This window comes from Zingiber officinale, chromosome 6B (genome assembly GCF_018446385.1).
Source record: "Zingiber officinale cultivar Zhangliang chromosome 6B, Zo_v1.1, whole genome shotgun sequence".
Lineage (NCBI taxonomy): Eukaryota > Viridiplantae > Streptophyta > Magnoliopsida > Zingiberales > Zingiberaceae > Zingiber > Zingiber officinale.
The window spans coordinates 43,113,928-43,138,921 of NC_055996.1; the positions used below are offsets into that span (position 1 = coordinate 43,113,928).

General features: G+C 42.6%; 1 long non-coding RNA gene across 1 annotated transcript; it reads left to right on the forward strand.

Annotated features, from left to right (window-relative positions):
• Positions 1-4,600: 4,600 nt before the first annotated feature.
• LOC121990115 lies at positions 4,601-5,358 on the forward strand. Its single transcript, XR_006114463.1, has 3 exons — positions 4,601-4,771; positions 4,841-5,048; positions 5,303-5,358. It is a non-coding gene; the product is annotated as an uncharacterized LOC121990115 (long non-coding RNA).
• Positions 5,359-24,994: the final 19,636 nt, after the last annotated feature.

Here is a 24,994-nt window from a genome sequence, read left to right on the forward strand (position 1 = left end):
TGTATTTTGGACTTGTTGTATCATATTCTATATAAATAAAGGCATTTGGTTTTTGGTTATTATACTTACTTGTATTGGTGCCAAATAAACTAAGTATAATAACGTCCTTGAGTAGACGGTTCTCACCTATATCAATCGGTTAGTTGAGCCGATAGTGAGATGATATAGGGAACACTACTCTTAATCATTCCTAGTCGAGTATTAACATTCAGGGACAATGTTAATGCAATAAGACTAGCATGTAGGTCAACTCGATGACTTGATCTCACAAGTCATGGATATAGATATATCAAGTTGACACATGGGTATGCATTGGAGAATGTATACTGAATGACCCGCCATGAGAAAGTATCATGGATTGTTATATGAGTGTAATATACTTTCTCATGTGGCTATTAGTATGACTACTAGTGCTTAGACCTAAAGTCACCATGGATCCCTACATAAGGAGTTATGTACTTTGGTTTCGTCAAACGTCACCAGTAACTGGGTGGACTATAAAGGTGATTACTGGGTATGTAACAAATTATGTGGAGGGATGTGAGTGATGTAGATGAGATCTATCCCTCCTATATGACGGGAGAGACATCGGTATTCTTGATAGAGTGAGACCACGAAGTGCATGGCCATGCCCAAATGAGTTAATATGAGATATTGAGCTCATTTGATTTAGTGAGTCTACTTGGAGTTCAAGATTTAGATTGATCAGAGGATGACACGGTTTATGCCTCACATTGATCAATTTAGATGTCTAGGATAGAAGGACACTTGTCATATTTTGTGAGGAGTCACAATTAGTAGTCACAAGGTGATGTTGGATCTCAACATTCTTGTAACATTGGATAGTAATGATGTGTTGCTAGATACCGCTCATTATTTATGTTCCTAAATAGGTTTAGGGGCATTGCCAACGTTACAAGAACCTATAGGGTCACACACTAAGGACAATTAGATGGAGATTGGGTTCATATGATGAACCAAGAGGATTAGATTCATTTGATGAATCAAATTGGATTAAGAGTAATCCAAATTGGGCTAATTGAGTTGGACTCAAGTTGATTCATGTATTCAATGAGTCTAATTTAGATTATGACTCATTAAATCAACTTAATTTAATGAATTAGATTCATTATATTAAGTTGGCTTGAATCAAATGGTTAGATTAGATCAACCATGGAAGAGATTTGGTCAAGTTTGACTTGACTTGAGAGGAAGAGGAAGAGTCAAGTTTGACTTGACTAATTGCCACATCATTAGTGAGATGGCAAGATGTGGACCAATGATGATGCTCCACATCATCAAAGTGTTCCACCTCATGGGAGTTACAATGCCATTCTCTTTAATGGCTACATTAATTGTGAATGGGGGTTACACTTCATGAATGTGGCCGGCCACTTTAGTGTGGATGAGAATTTGATTTTTTCATTCAAGCCTCATTATTCCTTCTTCTTCCTCTCCTTCTCCTCCTCAACTTGGCCGAACCACACAAAGGTGCTAGCACACCTTTTTGTGTGATTTTCTCCACCTACGTGTTCGTGTGTATACTTTTAGAGGAGTATCTATCTTGATACTCTTGAGATCCGGCACCGTTTGGACGAGCGGGAATGCGAAGGGCTTCGCTTCAAAGGTATAAAAGTTTTTCCTTTTGTAGATCTACTATAGATCGAAGCTTTAAACTCGTACTCGTATTTTCGAAAGTTTTCTTCGCACGAGATCCAGTGGCATGGGTGATTCGGTGTTTCCGCGACGCGAAAACGCGGTTTTCGCGGCCCGAAAAACCCAACAGAGATTCCGCAGAAGGCGCGCTCCACCAGAGCTAGACTTAGGCACGGGAGGTGCTGGCAGCTCATCTGCTGATCCAGTCCTCAGGTCTCCGATTCCCCCTATGTTGGCCTCTAGTCCTACGACTGCTGCGGTTCCTCCTGCCACGCGTGCCCAGGAACAGGCTGCACCTCCTTCCTCTAAACCTGTCAATACTCCTTCCCAAGTGCCAGATGACACGGCAGGTCCTTCAACTGCGCCCTCGCCTGGTGCATCACGACCAGGGCCCTCTCACTCAACCCCTCCTAATCCTCCAGAGCCCGCGGCAACAACTTCCCGGTCGAAAGGCCTTTCTTATCATAGGTATTATTCCACCAAGCCTTCCGAATTAGAGCTGAGGCGACAACAGGACGCTCCCACCAGCCGTCTTACTTTAAGAGGTGAACTAGCCACCTGTTGGGAGCAAATCATTCAGCTGATGGAGAATATTCCGTACCTGATAGGATGGATAGGTTTTCTGAGTTGTATGTCCAGGTAAGACCCACCCATTCATGTGACAAAACTTCTTCCCTTCTTAAACTTTTTCTTTCTTCACTTAGGCTCACGCTGAATCGATGATGATAAATCAAATGCTCCACCTTAATTATCATCGTAATAAAGTACTATCAGATAGAGTAGCCGAGCTGGAATTACAATTAAATGATCCCGCAGCGGTCGGCCGTGCTCAAAGAGCTAAAATAGAAGCCTTGAAGAGGGCCAACGTTCAGTATTGCCAAGCTCTACGGACGGCCAACCAGGAGCTCCAGACCCTTCACGAAGAAAAAAGTCGGGCTGAAGGTCTCCAGAAGCAAAATGTAGATCAGCTGACCCAAGAGCTAAAATCTAAAGAGGCTATCTTGCAAGAATAGAGCCAAACCCTGGAATCCCAGGCCGCCGAACTAGTCTCCCTAAAAGCTGAGTTGTCTCAGGCTCGTTCTGGCCTTTTTGGAGTTACTTCAGCTCTGGAGATATACAAAGTAGGGGAAGAGGAACATTATAGGCAGAACCAGGAGGTCTACCTCCATTCTCCAGAATTCAGCGTTCAGGTAGGGGACCGTTTCGTAGTCTCTGTATCTTCTGGCGTGGCCGGGGCTGTACGGCAACTATATGAACAAGGGTATCTCAAATCCGCCCCTCCCGCAGACTTTTTGGATCATCATCGCATCTTGGACGAGATGCCTGATGAAGTTTTTCCTGCTTTCAAGTAATTTGTACTGGTACATTGTGTGATGTAAATTGAACTATTCTATAATGAATGTTTCCTCTCATTTCTGATCATCCTCTTTTCAAGGATTTACAAAAGATAAGGATGTAACAATCCTGACCGGGCAAACAATTTCACCGGCTGGTTAATGTATTCCTGACCTGCCCTTATAGGAACCGAGTTTTGCTGACCATGGAGTTGTCTAGGTACGATAAGGCCGAAGGTAGTTAGCACTCCAAGGTCGCTTTAGATTCCTACCTCGGTCGTCCTACAAGTAGTATGCACCTGATGCTAACTTTTTAATTACTTTGTAGGGCCCATCCCATTGAGATGCTAGCTTGACTACATTTCCCATGGGTTTCATTCGCTTCCAGATCAGGTTTCCTTCTCCGAAGAAGCGAGGAATCACCTTCTTGTCATAATTCTGCCTCATCCTTTGTCAATAAGAAAATAGCCGGGCTGCTGTTTGTACACGAATTTCAGTAATGAGATCCAGCTCTGCCAGTCGTTGCTTGGCATTCCCCTTGTCATATAACATTCTTCTAGTTGAAAGCACCCCGACTTCCACAGGCACAACTGCCTCACTACCGTAGACCAGGTGGAACGGAGTAAGACCTGTGCTTTCCCGGGTGTCGTACGATACGTCCAGAGAACACTTTGCAGCTCCTCCACCCAATCTCCTCCGACATGATCCAACTTCACTTTAAGTCCTCCTACAATTTCTCAATTGATAACCTCAGTCTGCCTATTACTTTGTGGATACGCTTCAGAAGTGAAGGCCTCAATAATGCCGAACCCTCGACACCAGGACTGGATCTTCCGACCTTGAAACTGCCTTCCATTATCCGATATCAGCTTATGGGGTATGCCGAATCTGTACAGAATGTTCCTCCATAAAAATTGAATAACTGTTGTAAAATACCGAAAATAGGCGAATATTAATAAGGGAATTTTCCGGAATTTTTTGGAAATTTTTCGGGAATTTTTCGGAGTTTGTATGGACAAGTTTACGGGGATAAAAACGGGGTCCGAGAAAGCCTGTTTGGGTTTCCCCAATTAAAAGAGGAAATGTTTGATTTTCCTTTTTAATTTAGTTTTCTTTTTCTTTATTTCTTTTTCCTCCGATCCCCTACTGTGCCGTTTCCTCGCCTGAGCCTACCTTCGGGCGCCACTCTTCTTCCCCCGCCGAACCCGAGCCCTAATTGCTTCTTGCCGGTTTCTTTTCTTCTTCCCGAGCCCGATCCTTCTTCCTCTCCCGCGTGGCCGCGAGCCCTACACGACGGTGCTTCCCCCATCTCTCCTCGCGATTTAACCTTCGGCCAAGTCTCTCCCAACCTTCTTCTTCTCTTCTCTTGCGTGCCGACGCCGCCTTTCTTTCTTCTTCCCTGCCCAAACGCCGGTGACGCGTGAGCCCCGCCGGCCGAGTCTTTTCCTCTCTTCCGGCAGTGTATCGTCGAATTTCCTTGTGCCCAAGTTTGGGTGTACAGCCGTCGCTGCACCTCTACACAGTGCCGCCGTCGTTTGCCCTAGTGCCGGCCAGCCGAACCTTAGAGTGTTGCTGGCTCACCGTGCCCTAGTTTTCTGACGACAATTGTTTCCTCTCCGCCGCATCTCTGCACAGTGCAGCCGCCCCTTTCCGATTTCCTTTGTGCTAGCCACCGAGATTTCCCTCTGTGCTGCCACCACCTTCTCTGACTGTAGACCAGTGCTGAGCTTTATGCTTGATAGATTGATTGTGCGAAGCTGTGCCCTAGCCGGATCTTGGAGGTAAGCAATGTAACCTGTGGGTTGTTGAGATGTTGTGTGATCGATTCATATTTTTCCCTTGCTCACCAGAGGCGTGGATTGTTGAGGAAATCGAGTGGTGGAGTCTTCTTCCGGCAGCAACCCCCTATGTTGAGGAATCAATGGAAAGTGGACTGTTGATTTCCTCTAGACCTTACGGGAGGAAGATTCCAGCAGGGAAGCTTGTTTCCAGTGGTGTTGTCTTGGTTCCGGCAACACTTCTTTGGCTGCGGATCAATAGCAGAGATCTATGATTGAGGTAAGGAGTAGGGTAATAGATTCATGTTGTTGATAAATTAGGTATGTATTGAAATAGGGGCTAAATCAGGTAAGATACTATGATGGGTTATTTTATTGCAAGCCCTAATTCGAATGAATTAATTAGAATTGAATGAGTTAAATGATCCAATTAGGATTTATAATTGGATTTGAATTTATGTTAGCTTCTCGAGGATTTGATTTAGCTAATTAATTTGTATTCAATTAGCTAAATCTGTATACTATGTATTACAGGACTGTGACGCGAGATGAGCAACTCGACGTTTGATTTGGATCGGATACGACCCTTCTTATTGGAGGCGGGTACCTTGACTTATCTTTTTGATATGTCTTGTTGATATGTCTAGTAGGTCATAGCTTTTAGTAATAATTATGTTCGTCATTGTTTCGGTATGTCACTTTTGGATACCTGTAACACGCTTGTTTGCTCACCTGATATGCATTTTATGCTAGTACCCACATGATTATATATATATATGCTCAGAGAAGTAGTGACATACCATGCTTGTGTTGCGTTCTTCAGGCCGCGAAAACCGCTTTTTCGCGTCGCGGAAACCCCGAGTCACCCAAAGCCATGGATCTCGTGCAAAGATTCGTAAACAAAATTATCGAAAAACTTTTTCTTGTACGAGTTTGTAAAAACTTTAGATCTACACTAAAGTTAAGATCATTACCCTTGTAGCGAAGCCCTTCGCGTTCCCGCTTGTCCAAGATGTCGCCGGATCTCTAGTTGTCAAAGTAGACAACCTCTATATGTATCCACACGGACACAAGTAGAAGGAGATGACCAAAACACAAGGTGTGCTAGCACCAATGGAGTGTTCGGCCAAGGAATGGGAGAAGGAGAAGAGAGAACACCCAAGGGAGAAGAAGAGTGAATCAATCAATGAGAGGAAAATCAAAAAAACCCCTTAGCCATCAAGTGGCCGGCCACTCTAGGAGGTGTAAAACCCCCACATTAATTCCAATTAATGTGGAGACCATTAAGAGTTGTAACCCTCATGAGGTGGCACTCTAGGATGATGTGGATCAACACTATTGGTCCACATCTTGCCACCTCACTAAATGACATGGCAACAAGTGTAACCTCCTCATTTAATGTGGGCCGGCCACATTAAATGCGATGGAGGCTTGTAACCTCCATGAGGTGGCACACATTGATGATGTGGAGCAATCCTATTGGTCCACATCTTGCCAACTCACTAGTGATGTGGCAAAAAGTCAAGTCAAACATGACTTTTTCTCTTCCTCTCAAATCAAGTCAAACTTGATCAAATCTCTCTCATGGTTGATCTAATCCAACCATATGATTCAAGCTAACTTAATATAATGAATCTAATTCATTAAATTAAGTTGATTTAATGAGTCATAATCTAAATTAGACTCATTGAATACATGAATCAACTTGAGTCCAACTCAATTAGCCCAATTTGGGTTACTCTTAATCCAATATGATTCATCAAATGAATCTAATCCTCTTGGTTCATCATATGAACCAAATCTCCATCTAATTGTCCTTAGTGTGTGACCCTATAGGTTCTTGTAACGTTGGCAATGCCCTAAACCCATTTAGGAGCATAAGTAATGAGCGGTATCTAGTAATACATCATTACTAACCAAGTTACAAGAATGTCGAGATCCGACATCACCTTGTGACTACCAATTGTGACTCCTCACAAAATATGTGACATTGTCCTTCTATCCTAGACATCTAGATTGATCAATATGAGGCATAGACCGTGTCATCCTCTAATCAATCTAAATCTTGAACTCCAAGTAGACTCACTCGATCAAATGAGCTCAACATCTCATGTTGACTCATTTGGGCATGGCCATGCACTTCGTGGTCTAACTCTATCAAGAATATTGATGTCGCTCCCGTGATATAGGAGGGATAGATCCCATCTACATCACTCACATCCCTCTGCATAATTTATTACATACCCAGTAATCGCTTTTATAGTCCACCCTGTTACGGGTGACGTTTGACGAAACCAAAGTACATAACTCCTTATGTAGGGATCCATGGTGACTTCAGGTCAAAGGACTAATAGTCATACTAATAGCCACATGAGAAAGTATATGACACTCATATAACGATCCATGATACTTTCTCATGGCGGGTCATTCAGTATACATTCTCTAATGCATACCCATGTGTCAGCTTGATATCTCTATATCCATGACTTGTGAGATCAAGTCATCGAGCTGACCTACATGCTAGTCTTATTGTATTAACATTGTCCCTAAATGTTAATACTCGACTAGGAATGATTTAGAGTAATGTTCCCTATATCATCTCACTATCGATTCAACCAATCGATTGATATAGGTAAGAACCTTTCTACTCTAGGACGTTACTATACTTATTTTATCTGGCACTAATACAAATAAGCATAATAACCAAAAACCAAATGCCTTAATATATATACATGATTATGATATACATGAGTCCATACAATCATCAAATGATTGGCTCTAGGGCTCTAACTAACAATCTCCCACTAGCACTAGTGCCAATCAGTATAGGCTCTAAGGCCTAATGACCTAGTGTGACCATCATGCTTCCTCTGTGCCAAAGCCTTGGTCAAGGGATCTGCGATGTTAGCCTCTGTAGATACTCTGCAAATCTTCACATCTCCTCTATCGATAATCTCTCGAATGAGATGGAAACGTTGTAGAATTGCTGTGAACTCTGCCAGCTCATAGCACTACCAATCAAGCAAAACATGAACCTCGACTGTGATCTTTAATCATCCTGATCGGTCTGGAAGCTAGCATCACTGTAACCCTTTACAGCTAGCTTATCATTGTAAAATACCGAAAAATGGCGAATATTGATAAGGGAATTTTCCGGAATTTTTAGAAATTTTTCAGGAATTTTTCGGAGCTCGCATGGACAAGTTTATGGGGATAAAATTTTAGCTTCGGGAAAGCCTATTTAGGTTACTCTATTTGAGCGAGGAAAAGTTTGATTTCTTTTCCTTTTTGTTTTTGTTTTTCTTTTTCTTTGGTTTTTGTTTTCTTTTATTTCTGCCGTGTGCCGAGCGGTTCCACATCGCCGATCCCTTCTCTTCTCCACCCGCGCCACATCTCCTCCCTCTTTCTTCTCCTTCTCTCTTCTTCGATCGCGCCACTCTCCTCTGCCGATAGCCGCCCCTCGTCGGAGCGATCTTGACGCCACTGTTTTGTGCCGAGAAGTAGTGTCGCCGTCCAATTTCTCCTCAGTCCTAGTGTCGGCCGTCGCCCCTCGTCGTGGAGATTCTACAGCCGACGCCACTCCTCATCCGCCACAGATTTCCCCCTCCTTCTCCCCTCCAGCAACCGTCGGCCGAGCCGCGGTTTCCTCTGCTCTAGCTAAGCCACCGCCGCCATATTCGGTCAATTTCGTGCCCTAATTTTGGGTTCACAACCGCCGACGCCGAAGACTTCTCTTCTCTTCCTCTCTGTTGTGCCCAAAATTAATCAAAGGAGCGTGCCCTAGATTTCCTCTTGCTGCCGGATCTGAACAAAATAGCAAGGTGAGATGGGATTGTTGTATGATCCGTTTGAATCCAACAGTGATTCCAGTTCGGTTCTGCAGGGTATCGCGCTGTGGGGAAATTTGCAGCAAGGAGGTCTTGCTGTGGTATACCTTGTTTCCAGCCAGCAATCAGCTCATCGTGTTCTATGTTCAACAACGATTGAGTTTGAGGTATGTTGTAGGAGTTTGGTTACGTCTTGTAGTGGATAATGGATTGATTTAGGTATGATCTAATTACATGTTTATGTGAAGGTTTGAATGGGAGGTTGTAATTAGCTGTCAAGTGTGAATTAGGGTTATATTTATGTGTTGACTAGGGTTTTTGCCCTAATTCAGTGTTAGAGATTTTATTTAGCTACTTATTTGAATTTAGCTAAATAAAATATACCCATTGATTGATACAGGACTTTGGTTTGAGACGAGACGTTGGATTTGACTGGATTGGACCTGCGATTTGAGGCGGGTACCTCTTGACTTATCTTTTATGATATTGTCATTGGATATGCATAGTATTTTATAAATACAAGCAATGAACATGTTTGCCTGTGGTATGTCACTGTTTGATATCCATAGCATGTTAGATTTGTCGCCTGTGAAGTATCCGTACTTATATCTCGTGATTTGTTACCATGAGTATCTTGTTGCCATGAGTACTTTATTACCATGAGTATCTTAGTTTCTAGAATAAGTGACATACCATGTTTTACTGAGGTTAGGACTAGGTTCTAGACTTTTGATTTCAGTCATGTGTATCGAGATTGTCTGATACTTAGGTTTTATGCTATGACTGGCTTGTGTACCTCTATTTGTATATCATATATGATTCGTGTACCTAGACCTTGATTCTTGATATGTGCATATTGTTGGTACATATGTTATGGAAGGAGATATGTTTAGGATCTAGGTTGTTATACCATAGAGGACCTGTATGCGCTAGATCCGTGGATTGACCTACTGATACTGTGGTACCCATATTATGTATATATGGATTTTTCTATGCTGATCAGGATATTCCATACTTATTATGTTCAGAACATAGGTTTTTGATATTCTATTTGACCTGTGTACTATAGATTTTGGTATGTGACCATCGTTTTTACAGTACCCATTTTGTATATATGGATATGGTTATGTTGATCAGTTTTTGTTATGCATAGTGACATGCATCATGATTGCATGCTGTGCGATTGTCGGCTCCACTATGGTTGAGCCCATCGCCAATTACATGTACTGCACACACCCCCACTCATGGTTTAGTGGTATATCAGGCAGGTGTGTGGCGGTTCTCATTGCTTTGGTCATATGACCCAGTAGTGGTAGCCGTGATCCGCTGTTTGGCTCGGCATTTAGTGTAGCGTAGTAGCCGACAGTGGACTCTTTGGCTCCGTTGGCGGTGACTCGGTAGTGGTGGCAGAGATACCTCCCGCCATCGTGTACGGGAGTTGAGAGCATTGAGCTCCCCATCTATGATTTGGGGTCACAGGACAGTACTCCGACAGCATCCCGCCCACTCGGTCACTCATCAGGAGGAGTGCACGGTTGTCATACCCCTACCCACTCGGTCTCGCCATTTGTGTGTGAGAGGACTGACTGGCGTCAGGGGTGACCAGGACGCATCATTAGCATCATATGCATTGATGTATTTATATTATTGTGATTGTGTTTACTGCATTTTGGTTGGATGCATACCTTTGACCTGCATACAGGATTATTGACACTTTCGGTTTGACGACCCTTTTGTCTGGATAGGAGTTCCTGGTGAGTACAGCTTCCTCAGTTACCTTTCAGTTTTGCATATTCCCTATATATGATTAGGAAGCTGTATTCCATGTTTGTTGCTGTTAGATATATCTTACTACTCATGTCCATTGGTATTTGCTGAGTTGTTGAACTCACCCCCGTTGACACTATCTTTTTCAGGTACCAGGTTATTTATGGTGTCGCTTGGAGCATCCTTTCTGTTGGTCCCCATGTCACATCAGAAGACTTATCGGTTTCACGTATGTTTTGTTTGTTTTATGTATCAGTTTGTTTAGCTCTGTACTCTGGTTTTATTTTTGGAGTGTTGATGTTGTTATGTGGTATTTTATATTTGTTATTGGTTGTGTAAGCCTAGCCGGCTAGCAGTTTTGTGTTTTGGTTTTGGTACAGCCGAGTGGGCTGCTTTATTTTTAACTGCGTGGTTGTGTCAGCCAGAGGCTGAATTTGATATTAACTGTGTGGTGTTTGTTTTCTTTTATTGTTATTATTCCAGCCGCATGTGGCTGAGGTATATAGTGATTGTAGAAAAGTTTCAGATTGTCCTCCGTACAGGGGAGATGCTGCCGAAATTTCTTCGGATAGAGACTCCTCCGGGGCGTGACAATTTAGTGGTATCAGAGCAGGTATACGATACTTGCTATGTGTTCTGGATTTTTGAGATTTATCTGGTATCAATTTATTTGGTATCAGAGATCGACTTACGAGTCTTATTTTTCCTGTATTTCGGATTTCGTGTTTTGATATTCTCAATGTGACTTTTTGGGTTTTGGGACCTGGCAGCAGCAGGACATCTCCAAGCTATAGGAGGTATGTTGGTATATGTTATCCTACCTTTTTGATTAGTTTATGCCCTGTTCACTATTACAGTTTATGACATGTATTAGCACTTTTTACTAGTACTTGTCTAGTTGAGATAGTAGATATTTTATGTATTAGGTAAAACCCTGATGATGATCGACCTTGATAGAGATTAAGGGTTACAGTTTCTGGTGATTTATCATATCATACACTAGTAGTTTTTAGCTTATGTTATTACTAGTTGGTTAGCAGATTGAGGCACATACCAGCCTCTGTTTTTAATAGCTGGGTAGTGGATAGTATTTATATCTTTATGTTGACCTAGCCAGTAGTATACCATGTTATCTTAGTAAATTTCATCAGTAAATATTGATTTACTCTTGTTAGATCTGTCAGTAGAAGATAGATTGACGTTTGTTTGATTTGGGTAGTTGTGATCGATTTACCTTCGATGCTTGTAGAGGCTTTATTTATTCTTGATTAGTTAGTAGATGATCGATTAGTTGTGTTGATCCGATCAGTAGCAGATTAACCTACTTTACTTCTAGATGTCTGAATCTTTGGGTTGTATGTGCTTAATTGATATCTAGAGCACATTTGAGTACAAGTTTTGTACTGACGTGGAAAAGACGAAGTTGATCGTATACCATTGTCGATTTTGGTCAGTCTTTAGAGGATTGATTTATCCTATTCCGTGGGTACCTTAAATTTAGACTGTATGTACCTTGTAGGATAACTTAAAAGGTGGCGTAGGGTTTGTGTGGTAGATTGGATTTAAAATATGTTGATTATGCATGTTTATGTGGTGTGTAGATATGATTATTATGTGTTGTAGGAGTCCTATGGTAGACTGGCCGATTGCATCATTGAGATTATGCTGATTGTAATATGGAAGGTATCATGTTGATTAAACCGGTGTTATGGTAGATGCAGATGTGTTCGATGTAATATTCGAGGTATCTTGTTGATTATATTTGATTTGTGGATACACTTGTGTCAATTAGACTTTATTGGAAGTATAAAAGTGATTATACTCATTGGTATGTGTTAGGTGAGTATTATTGAAGGTGTATTGTTGATTATACTACGTTGATTATGCACACGTGTTCGGTGTGTATTCTTGGAGGTATTATACTCAATATAGCTGAGTTATGTGTATGTTGGTGTACAATAATTGGAGGATTATGTCGATCATACCTATGTGTGTGTGCACGTGTACCGGGTGTATGGTTGGTAGCATTAGGATGATTATACCTATGATGTATGTAGAATGTTGAGTGTCTACATTATGTCATTTGTTGCATTACCCTGTCAACTAATTCTCTTATTGGTGGGTGATCTACTATGATGTTGAGAGAGTTGACAGATGATTGGATATATTTACTAGGTTGTTATACCCTTAACTACCCACAGTGACCTGTTGTAGAGTGATCTCATGCAGCCTCTAGTTGGATAGTTACGTGCCTTGGACACTTATGGATCATTTGGTATCCCATAAATTTTGGGTTGTTTGTGGTGGAGCGTAGCTCCCACATATTGTGGGTTGCGTGTAGTGGAACATTGCTTCCATATTTATTGTAGATATATATTACGGATTATTTATGGTGGAGTGTTGCTCCCATATATGGAGGATTTCTTGTGGTAGAGCGTTGCTCTCACATATGTGGTATTTCGTGTGATGGAGCGTTGCTCTCACACTGGAGGATTTATTCTTTGGATGATTTCTATACTGTTGGTGATTAGATCTCAGACTTATTATCGGGGATCTTATGATTAGGAATGTCTGTAGTACGGACATTATGGGTTCTTGGTTTTACCATATAGGCTTACAGAGCCTTAGATGTTTCCAGAGACTTGATGATTTTGGTATTTCCAGAATGTTTGGATCGGTTTCCATTGTCTTTATTGACGATGTTGTGATCTATTCGGATCCGCGGTGAGTCACGCACACTATTTTGCATAGTCCTGGATATGTTTCGATGGGAACATCTATATGCGAAGTTCAGTAGTGCGTTTTGGGATTGTCTTCTGTGAGAGTTTTGGGACACATGGTGACCAGTAGGAGTATACCGTGGTTCCACAGGAGATCGAGGTTGTTACCGTTGGGAGTAGACGGAGTCTATAGAAGAGACTCGCAACTTCCTTTGTTTGACTCGATATTTTCGGAGATATGTTGAGGGTTTCTCACGGATTTCTATGCTACTTACATGCCTGACCAGGAAAGGCGTGAAGTTTACTTGGATTGAGGATTGCAAGACAAGGTTCTAGGAGCTGAAGCGGAGATTTGTGTCGGCTCCGATTTTTGGTTTTACCTTCTGGAGAGGACGGATATGTCCTCTATACCGACGTATCTATTCAGGGTTTGAGCGCTGTTCTGATGCAGCACGATAGAGTAGTCTCCTATGCTTCTCATCGGTTGAAGAAGCATGAGAAGAACTACCCTGTACATGATCTGGAGCTAGTCGCCATTATTTTTGCCATGAAGATTTAGCGACATTATTTATATGACGTTACATTTGAGATTCTCACTGACCCTAAGAGTCTCAAATATCTGTTTTACTTAGAAGGAACCTAATCTCCGACAGAGGAGATGGATAGAATTCCTGAAGGATTATGATTGTACCATTAGCTATCACCCGGGGAGAGCTAATGTGTTGCGGATGCGCTTCGCAGAAGTCCGGAGGGACTTTAGCTTGCCACCGAGTTGTGGTCACAGACTTGATTCAAGGTTTCTCCGAGTTGGACCTTGAGGGATAAGGACAGACAGAGCATGGTATTTTGGTTACCATGGTTGCTCAATCGTCGATCAGGAAGAGGATACGTGAGCCCTAGGCTGCTGATCAGTATTTGTAGTTTATTTGCAGCCAGATAGTTTCCGGGCACCGAGTTCACACGAGACGAGGAGGATATTATATACATCCGAGACAGATTATGCGTACCTCAGTCTCATCCGGTCTTACAGGAGCTACTTTGGGAAGCTCATTGCTCTCGATTTGCGATCTACCCAGACGTGACCCGCATGTATCGAGATTTGAGGTGTTCCTACTGGTGGAACGGTATGAAGAAAGACATCGCGGAATTTGTAGCTAGATGTCTTGTCTGTCAGCAGGTGAAGGCTGAGCACTAGAGACCTGCCGGATTATTTCGGCGAATTCCTACTCTTGAGTGGAAATGGGAACCCATTATCATGGACTTTGTGGTGGGTTTGCCGAGGACACGACGAGGTTATGACGCGATTTGGGTAATCGTTGATCAATTAACCAAATCCGTGCACTCGTTAGCGATCCGGAAGATTGATTTCCTGGATCGATTGGTAGATTTATTTTGCCGGGAGATCATCAGATCACGTGATGTTCCGTTGACTATTATTTCGGATAGAGGCCTTCGGTTCACGTCTCATTTCCGGCAGAGTCTACAGCAGCCTTTAGGCACTGAGCTCTGTTACAGTACAATTTTCCATCCGCAGACAGATGGACAGTCAGAACGGACCTTTCAGACTCTAGAGGATTTGCTGAGATCGTGTGTGTTGGATTTTGGAGGCAGTTGGGAGGACCATCTGCCATTTGTAGAGTTCGCCTACAACAACAACTTTCTTTTGGCTATCCGGATGACGTTGTTTGAAGCGTTATATAGTAGGCCTTGTTTGGACACCCATCCTCTGGGATGAGGGTGGGGAGGTCCAGTTATTAGGACCTCATAGAGCTCAGCTTGAGACAGAGTTGGTCCAAACTATCAGACGGAGGATGTTAGAGGCATAAGACTGCCAGAAGAGTTATGCTGACCGGAGTCGGAGACTTTTTGAGTTCTCCATTTGCGACCAGGTATTTCTGTGAATTTCACCCACGAAAGGGGTGAAGAGATTGGCCTCAGAGGTAAGCTAGCTTGCGATACATTGGACCTTTCTAGATCTTGGAAAGGGTTGGAGAGGTAGCTTATCGTTTAGCGCTACCACCAGCGTTGGCGGGTGTTCACGACGTATTCCAGGTGTCTATGCTGATGAGGTATATATCCGACTCGACACGTGTACTGACAGATATCACAGTGTCGTTCAACCTGACGTCACCTATAACGAAGTTCCGGTACGGAAGCTGGACCGGAAAGAGCGTCAGTTGTGGAACAAGACCATCCGGCTGGTTTAAGTCGGATGACAGCATACTATGGACGAGAAGGTCACTTGGGAGCTCGAGGATACTATCCGAGCTCGATACCCCCATCTTTTCACTTGAGGTATGTGATTTAATTTACCGTTCAGCATTTATACTTTATATCTGTTGTTAGTACTTGCTGATGGTAGATAACGAAATTTGGGGACCAAATTTTTATTAGTGGGGGAGAATGTAAAATACCAAAAAATGGCGAATATTGATAAGGAAATTTTCCGAAATTTTTAGAAATTTTTCAAGAATTTTTTGGAGCTCGTATGGACAAGTTTATGGGGATAAAATTTGAGCTTCGGGAAAACCTATTTAGGTTACTCTATTTGAGCGAGGAAAAGTTTGATTTCTTTTCCTTTTTGTTTTTGTTTTTCTTTTTCTTTGGTTTTTGTTTTCTTTTATTTCTGCCGTGTGCCGAGCGGTTCCACATCGCCGATCCCTTCTCTTCTCCACCCGCGCCACATCTCCTCCCTCTTTCTTCTCCTTCTCTCTTCTTCGATCGCGCCACTCTCCTCTGCCGATAGCCGCCCCTCGTCGAAGCGATCTTGACGCCACTGTTTTGTGCCGAGAAGTAGTGTCGCCGTCCAATTTCTCCTCAGTCCTAGTGTCGGCCGTCGCCCCTCGTCGTGGAGATTCTACAGCCGACGCCACTCCTCATCCGCCACAGATTTTCCCCTCCTTCTCCCCTCCAGCAACCGTCGGCCGAGCCGCGGTTTCCTCTGCTCTAGCTAAGCCACCGCCGCCATATTCGGTCAATTTCGTGCCCTAATTTTGGGTTCACAACCGCCGACGCCGAAGACTTCTCTTCTCTTCCTCTCTGTTGTGCCCAAAATTAATCAAAGGAGCGTGCCCTAGATTTCCTCTTGCTGCCGGATCTGAACAAAATAGCAAGGTGAGATGGGATTGTTGTATGATCCGTTTGAATCCAACAGTGATTCCAGTTCGGTTCTGCAGGGTATCGCGTTGTGCGGAAATTTGCAGCAAGGAGGTCTTGCTGTGGTATACCTTGTTTCCAGCCAGGAATCAGCTCATCGTGTTCTATGTTCAACAATGATTGAGTTTGAGGTATGTTGTAGGAGTTTGGCTACGTCTTGTAGTGGATAATGGATTGATTTAGGTATGATCTAATTACATGTTTATGTAAAGGTTTGAATGGGAGGTTGTAATTAGCTGTCAAGTGTGAATTAGGGTTATATTTATGTGTTGACTAGGGTTTTTACCCTAATTCAATGTTAGAGATTTTATTTAGCTACTTATTTGAATTTAGCTAAATAAAATATACCCATTGATTGATACAGGACTTTGGTTTGAGACGAGACGTTGGATTTGACTGGATTGGACCTGCGATTTGAGGCGGGTACCTCTTGACTTATCTTTTATGATATTGTCATTGGATATGCATAGTATTTTATAACTACAAGCAATGAACATGTTTGCCTGTGGTATGTCACTGTTTGATATCCATAGCATGTTAGATTTGTCGCCTGTGAAGTATCCGTACTTATATCTCGTGATTTGTTACCATGAGTATCTTGTTGACATGAGTATTTTATTACCATGAGTATCTTAGTTTCTAGAATAAGTGACATACCATGTTTTACTGAGGTTAGGACTAGGTTCTGAACTTTTGGTTTCAGTCATGTGTATCGAGATTGTCTGATACTTAGGTTTTATGCTATGACTGGCTTGTGTACCTCTATTTGTATATCATATATGATTCGTGTACCTAGACCTTGATTCTTGATATGTGCATATTGTTGGTACATATGTTATGGAAGGAGATATGTTTAGGATCTAGGTTGCTATACCATAGAGGACCTGTATGCCCTAGATCCGTGGATTGACCTACTGATACTGTGGTACCCATATTATGTATATATGGATTTTTCTATGCTGATCAGGATATTCCATACTTATTATGTTCAGGACATAGGTTTTTGATATTCTATCTGACCTGTGTACTATAGATTTTGGTATGTGACCATCCTTTTTACAGTACTCATTTTGTATATATGGATATGGTTATGTTGATCAGTTTTTGTTATGCATAGTGACATGCATCATGATTGCATGTTGTGCGATTGTCGGCTCCACTATGGTTGAGCCCATCGCCAGTTACATGTACTGCACACACCCCCACTCATGGTTTAGTGGTATATCAGGCAGGTGTGCGGCGGTTCTGCTGTTTGGCTCCGTTGGTGCAGTCAGTTCCGCTCTGTTTGGCTCCGCTGGCATTTAGTGTAGCAGCGTAGTAGCCGGCAGACGGTGGACTCTGTTTGGCTCCGTTGGTCAGGTGACTCAGCGTGGTAGCCGGCAGAGATACCTCCCTGTCATCGTGTATCGGGAGTTGAGAGCATTGAGCTCCCCCATCTATGATTTGGGGTCACAGGACAGGAGTACTCCGACAGCATTTCGTCCAAGCGGTCACTCATCAGGAGCAGTGACGACAGAGTGCACGGTTGTCATAGCCCTACCCACTCGGTCTCGCCATTTGTGTGTGAGAGGACTGACTGGCGTCAGGGGTGACCAGGACGCATCATTAGCATCATATGCATTGATGTATTTATATTATTGTGATTGTGTTTGCTGCATTTGGTTGCTGCATTTTGGTTGGATGCATACCTTTGACCTGCATACAGGATTATTGACACTTTCGGTTTGACGACCCTTTTGTCTGGATAGGAGTTCCTGGTGAGTACAGCTTCCTCAGTTACCTTTCAGTTTTGCATATTCCCTATATATGATTAGGAAGCTGTATTTCATGTTTGTTGCTGTTAGATATATCTTACTACTCATGTCCATTGGTATTCGCTGAGTTGTTGAACTCACCCCCGTTGACACTATCTTTTTCAGGTACCAGGTTATTTATGGTGTCGTTTGGAGCATCCTGTCTGCTGGTCCCCACGTCACATCAGAAGACTTATCGGTTTCACGTATGTTTTGTTTGTTTTATGTATCAGTTTGTTTAGCTCTGTACTCTGGTTTTATTTTTGGAGTGTTGATGTTGTTATGTGGTATTTTATATTTGTTATTGGTTGTGTAAGCCTAGCTGGCTAGCAGTTTTGTGTTTTGGTTTTGGTACAGCCGAGTGGGCTGCTTTATTTTTAACCACGTGGTTGTGTCTGCCAGAGGCTGAATTTGATATTAACTGCGTGGTGTTTGTTTTCTTTTATTGTTATTATTCCAGCCGCATGTGGCTGAGGTATATAGTGATTGTAGAAAAGTTTCAGATTGTCCGCCGTACAGGGGAGATGCTGCCGAAATTTCTTCGGACAGAGACTCCTCCGGGGCGTGACAATCATTGCCTCCATATATCAAGAAATATTCTTTAGTCCTTCTTAAGTACTTAAGAATATTCTTGACCACTATCCAGTGACTTTCACCTAGATCTGACTGGTATCTGCTCGTCATGCTCAAAGCATACGAGACATCAGGTCGAGTACATAGCATGGCGTACATGATCGATCCTATGGCTGAGGCATAAGGGATCTGATCCATGCGATCTCTCTCCTCTCTAGAAGAGGGACCTTGAGTCTTCGAAAGACTCACGCCATATGACATCGGCAGAAATCCCTTCTTGAAATTCTGCATGGCAAACCGAAGGAGTACCTTGTCAATGTATGTACTCTGACTTAGGCCAAGCAATCTCTTAGATCTATCTCTATAGATCTGTATCTCAAGAATGCGGGATGCCTCACCTATGTCCTTCATTGAGAAGCAACTCCCTAGCCAGGTCTTGACAGACTGAAGCATAGGGATGTCCTTCCAAATGAGTAGTATGTCATCCACATACAATATGAGGAAGACAACTATGTTTTTTACAACCTTCTTGTAGACACAAGGCTCATCTTCGTTCTTGATGAAACCAAACTGTTTGATCGCATCATCGAATCGAAGATTCCAGCTCCGAGAATGGCCTCTAGCCATTTCTCGGAATCTGGTCTCATCACAGCTTCCTGATAGGTTGTGGGCTCATCCTCTATGAACACAATGTCATCATGGTCAGACAAGAGAAATGAGTATCTCTCAGGCTAACGACATACCCTATCAGACCTGCGAAGAGGTATGTCTACTTGAACTGGTTGTTGTTCCTCAACTCTTTGTGGAACAACATCATCCACAACACTTTGTGGTTCCAGTTCAATTTCCATCGAGGCATTAGTGCTATTGTTCGCATCTTGAACTTCTTCAAGATCGAACGCGCTCCCACTAGTCTTTCTAGAAACAAAGTCCCTTTCTAGAAAGACCCCAGTCTTTGCCACAACTACCTTGTGCTTGTAGAAGTAATATCCCTTAGTTTCCTTGGGATATCCAATGAAATAGCACTTGTCGGATTTGGGTCCTAATTTGTCTGAGACTTGACGTCGTACGTAAGCCTCTCAGCCCCAAATCCTCATGAAAGACACCTGGGCTTCTCTCCCAATCCATATCCTATATGGTGTCTTTATCACGGCCATGGATGGAACTCGGTTGAGAATGAAAGCTGCCGCCGTGTCTAGAGCATATCCCCATAGATATGTCGGAAGATCTGTGTGACTCATCATAGATCGTACCATATCTAATAGGGTACGATTCCTTCTTTCGGATACACCATTCCACTGTGGTGTTCCAGCAGGAGTGAGTTGGGATAGAATCCCACACTCAGCTAGGTAGTCATGAAACTCATGGCTTAAGTATTCACCACCTCGATCTGATCGAAGTATTTTAATACTCTTGCTAAGCTGGTTCTGTACTTCATTCTTGAATTCTTTGAACTTTTCAAAGGATTCGGACTTATGTGTCATCAAGTACACATAACCGTATCTACTGAAGTCATCAGTAAACGTGATGAAGTACCTATAACCACCTCTAGCAGCGACATTGAAAGGGTCACATACATCACTATGTATGAGTCCTAACAGATCAGTCGCTCTCTCGCTGTGCCCACTAAAGGGAGTCTAGGTCATCTTGCCTCGTAGGCATGACTCGCATATCTCATATGATTCTAAATCAAATGAGTCCAGCAAACCATCCTTATGGAGCTGGGATAAGCGCTTGTCATTTATATGACCTAAGCGACAGTGCCAGAGGTATGTTTGGTTCATGTCATTTGACTTGAACCTCTTGGTACTAATGTTATAGATAGGGCTCTCAAGGTCTAGAATATAGAGTCCGTTTATTAGTGGTGCACTACAATAGAACATATCTTTTAAATAAACAGAACAATATTTGTCTTTTATTATAAAAGAGTATCATTTCTTGTCTAAACAAGAAACTGAAACTATGTTCTTAGTAAGAGCAGGCACATAACAACAATCATCTAAATCTAGTACAAGCCCAGAGGGCAGAGATAGAAAGTAAATCCCTACAGCAACAGCAGCAACCCGTGCTCCATTGCCTACTCGTAGGTCCACCTCGCCCTTTGTCAATGTCCTGCTATTTCTCAGCGCCTGCACATCAATACAAATGTGAGAAGCACATCCAGTATCTAATACCCAAGATGTAGAAATAGATAGATTGACTTCTATAACATATATTCCTGAAGTGGAAGTCTCACTTCGCTTCTTCTTAAGATCCTCCAAGTATACCTTGCAGTTCCTCTTCCAGTGCCCGGTCTGACCGCAGTGGAAGCAGGTAGCATCCTTGGCGACCCCTCCTTTAGGCTTCAGTGCCTTGCCTTTGCCCTTGGTTTGGGACTTTCCCTTACCTTTGGGCTTGCCCTTGCCCTTGTGCTTCTGGACCATCAGAATGGGCTTAACCTTCTTAAGGTTAATCTCAGCAGTTCGTAACATACTAAGTAGCTCGGGCAGTGGCTTGTCAATCTCGTTCATGTTATAGTTGAGAACGAATTGACTATAGCTATCCGGCAATGACTGCAAGATCAAGTCAGTGGCCAGCTCTTGGCCAAGTGGGAACCCCAGTCTTTGTAGGTTCTCTATATACCCAATCATCTTGAGTACATAAGGACCTACGGGAGCCCCGTCTGCACTGAAACAATGCCTTTGAGATCTCAAATCTCTCATGACTCGCTTGTCCGATATAGTTGACGCAGATGTTCAACCATATCGTAGCACCCATCAACTCATGTTGCTTCAGAGCTCAGAGTTCATGGTCATGAGCATTAGACAAGACACATCTAATCGTCGTCTTGATGCTTCTTATAAGCATCTTTGTCATGGGCATTGACAGGAGGAGCCTCCGGAACGGGCTGCTCCAGAACGTACAGTTTACGTTCCTGAGTGAGAACTATTCTCAAGTTCCTGTACCAGTCCAGGAAATTCGCTCCGTTGAGCTTGTCCTTCTCAAGGACAGATCGCAGGGAGAAGGAATTCGTGTTCGACGTCATGATTATCTACAACAGAAAATTTGCAGAAATAAATATCATATTCTTTAAAAATCATTTAATTAGGCCTTTGATTAAATGATGTTCCCACTGAATTCTATAATTCTTGTGGGACAAGATCCACATCATACTAACCCTTGAGTTAGCTTTGGCTAATACGCCCAAGGCTTAGTATGATCGGTAGGTAACGATTACCAATTACATCTCTATGCAACTCTTGTTTATAGAATCAATATCTGCATTTATATTAAAACTCGAGTTAGCTTTGGCTAATACGCCCGAGAGTTAATATAAACGTGATTTTGTCCTACCTTTCCAACTATTGGAAGAATGCCTATAGTTGACTCGATCCAACCGAGTAACTAGGAATATTCAATCTAATTGAGTTTGTATTCACCCATGCGTTGATAGGCGGGACCAAGATTGTCCCTCCGTACCCTACCAAGATAATATGTATTGCTCTGCTTTGGCAGATTCAACAATACATGTGATCGAGGTAGTGATAGGTATCACGGCACAGTTAGGCATTTAGCGTTGGTTCGATCTAGATCTAATCTAATCGAGAAGGATGCATCTTGTGCACGACTTAGATCTAATCTAATCGTAAGGGTGCATCATGTGCACGACTTAGATCTAATCAAATCGTTAAGGCACTAATTAATTAATTAATTATTAAATATGCATCAGATACATAACAATTAATTAATTAATCTATTTGTGATTTAGTCATGGCCCTACTACGATCTTCTCAAGCCAATGAGATGATCGAATGGTCAACCTAGGGTCAACAGCTTCTCCAAGCTCCTCCCTTTGACCACCTTGTGTTGCTCGTACCCGCCTCGGAACTCCGTCTCGTGTGGACCCTCCACCGCTCCAATTTGTACATTACAATTTGAAACTCGAATTACATTCGAGTCTAAATCTAATTTACAACCAGAATAAGAGAAAGGCACGACGCGCAGGCCGTGGGAAAAAAAATAAAAATACAGCACACACAATCATATGACGGCACGCAGGCCGTATTATGAATTACAACATAAATCCAATCTTATTGGGTATTTTGGGCCATGACTATCACAAATTAATATATAATTCAAAATTATATATTTTTCATAATTTTTTCTGTAATTTTAAAAATAATTTTTACAATATTTATGAGTAAAATTTCCCGGCGGTCCCGTTTAGCGGTTTCGGATCCCCTTGCAGGGCCCAGGGGCAGCGCCCCTACCCGCGATCTAACCATCGCGAGGGTTCCTTTGCGATCCAACAGCGCCTAAACCCGCTGTCCCAAAACGATTTGGGTCGAGACATTGCCGTTTCGGAAAAATCTTCCCGGCGGGTTCGTTTTTAGCGATTTCAGGTGCAATCGCGGAGCAAATTCCCTTGCGGGGTTAGGGGCAATGCCTCTACCCACGATCTAACCATCGTGAGTTGCTCCTTTGCGATCTAATGTCACCCGACCCCACTGTCCCAAACGGATTTGGGGCAAAACGAAGCCGTTGAAAAGAAAACTTTCCAGTAGCTGAAGCCTACAAGTGCCGAGACACTTGTGCTTCGCTTCTACGGAAAAATTACTCATAAAAACTCAATTTTTACAGAAAATCACAGAAGGTATATTTTTCATAAAAATACAAACGAACTCGTACAAGTCTTTGCACGTGGCTCTGATACCACTGTTGCGTTCTTCGGGCCGCGAAAACCGCTTTTTCGCGTCGCGGAAACCCCGAGTCACCCAAAGCCATGGATCTCGTGCAAAGATTCGTAAACAAAATTATCGAAAAACTTTTTCTTGTACGAGTTTGTAAAAACTTTAGATCTACACTAAAGTTAAGATCATTACCCTTGTAGCGAAGCCCTTCGCGTTCCCGCTTGTCCAAGATGTCGCCGGATCTCTAGTTGTCAAAGTAGACAACCTCTATATGTATCCACACGGACACAAGTAGAAGGAGATGACCAAAACACAAGGTGTGCTAGCACCAATGGAGTGTTCGGCCAAGGAATGGGAGAAGGAGAAGAGAGAACACCCAAGGGAGAAGAAGAGTGAATCAATCAATGAGAGGAAAATAAAAAAAAAACCCCTTAGCCATCAAGTGGCCGACCACTCTAGGAGGTGTAAAACCCCCCACATTAATTCCAATTAATGTGGAGACCATTAAGAGTTGTAACCCCCATGAGGTGGCACTCTAGGATGATGTGGATCAACACTATTAGTCCACATCTTGCCACCTCACTAAATGACATGGCAACAAGTGTAACCTCCTCATTTAATGTGGGCCGGCCACATTAAATGCGATGGAGGCTTGTAACCTCCATGAGGTGGCACACATTGATGATGTGGAGCAATCCTATTGGTCCACATCTTACCAACTCACTCGTGATGTGGCAAAAAGTCAAGTCAAACATGACTTTTTCTCTTCCTCTCAAATCAAGTCAAAATTGATCAAATCTCTCTCATGGTTGATCTAATCCAACCATATGATTCAAGCTAACTTAATATAATGAATCTAATTCATTAAATTAAGTTGATTTAATGAGTCATAATCTAAATTAGACTCATTGAATACATGAATCAACTTGAGTCCATCTCAATTAGCCCAATTTGGATTACTCTTAATCCAATATGATTCATCAAATGAATCTAATCCTCTTGGTTCATCATATGAACCAAATCTCCATCTAATTGTCCTTAGTGTGTGACCCTATAGGTTCTTGTAATGTTGGCAATGCCCTAAACCCATTTAGGGGCATAAGTAATGAGCGGTATCTAGCAACACATCATTACTACCCAAGTTACAAGAATGTCGAGATCCGACATCACCTTGTGACTACCAATTGTGACTCCTCACAAAATATGTGACATTGTCCTTCTATCCTAGACATCTAGATTGATCAATATGATGCATAGACCGTGTCATCCTCTAATCAATCTAAATCTTGAACTCCAAGTAGACTCACTCGATCAAATGAGCTCAACATCTCATGTTGACTCATTTGGGCATGGCCATGCACTTCGTGGTCTAACTCTATCAAGAATATTGATGTCGCTCCCGTCATATAGGAGGGATAGATCCCATCTACATCACTCACATCCCTCTGCATAATTTATTACATACCCAGTAATCGCCTTTATAGTCCACCCTGTTACGGGTGACGTTTGACGAAACCAAAGTACATAACTCCTTATGTAGGGATCCATGGTGACTTCAGGTCAAAGGACTAATAGTCATACTAATAGCCACATGAGAAAGTATATGACACTCATATAACGATCCATGATACTTTCTCATGGCGGGTCATTCAGTATACATTCTCTAATGCATACCCATGTGTCAGCTTGATATCTCTATATCCATGACTTGTGAGATCAA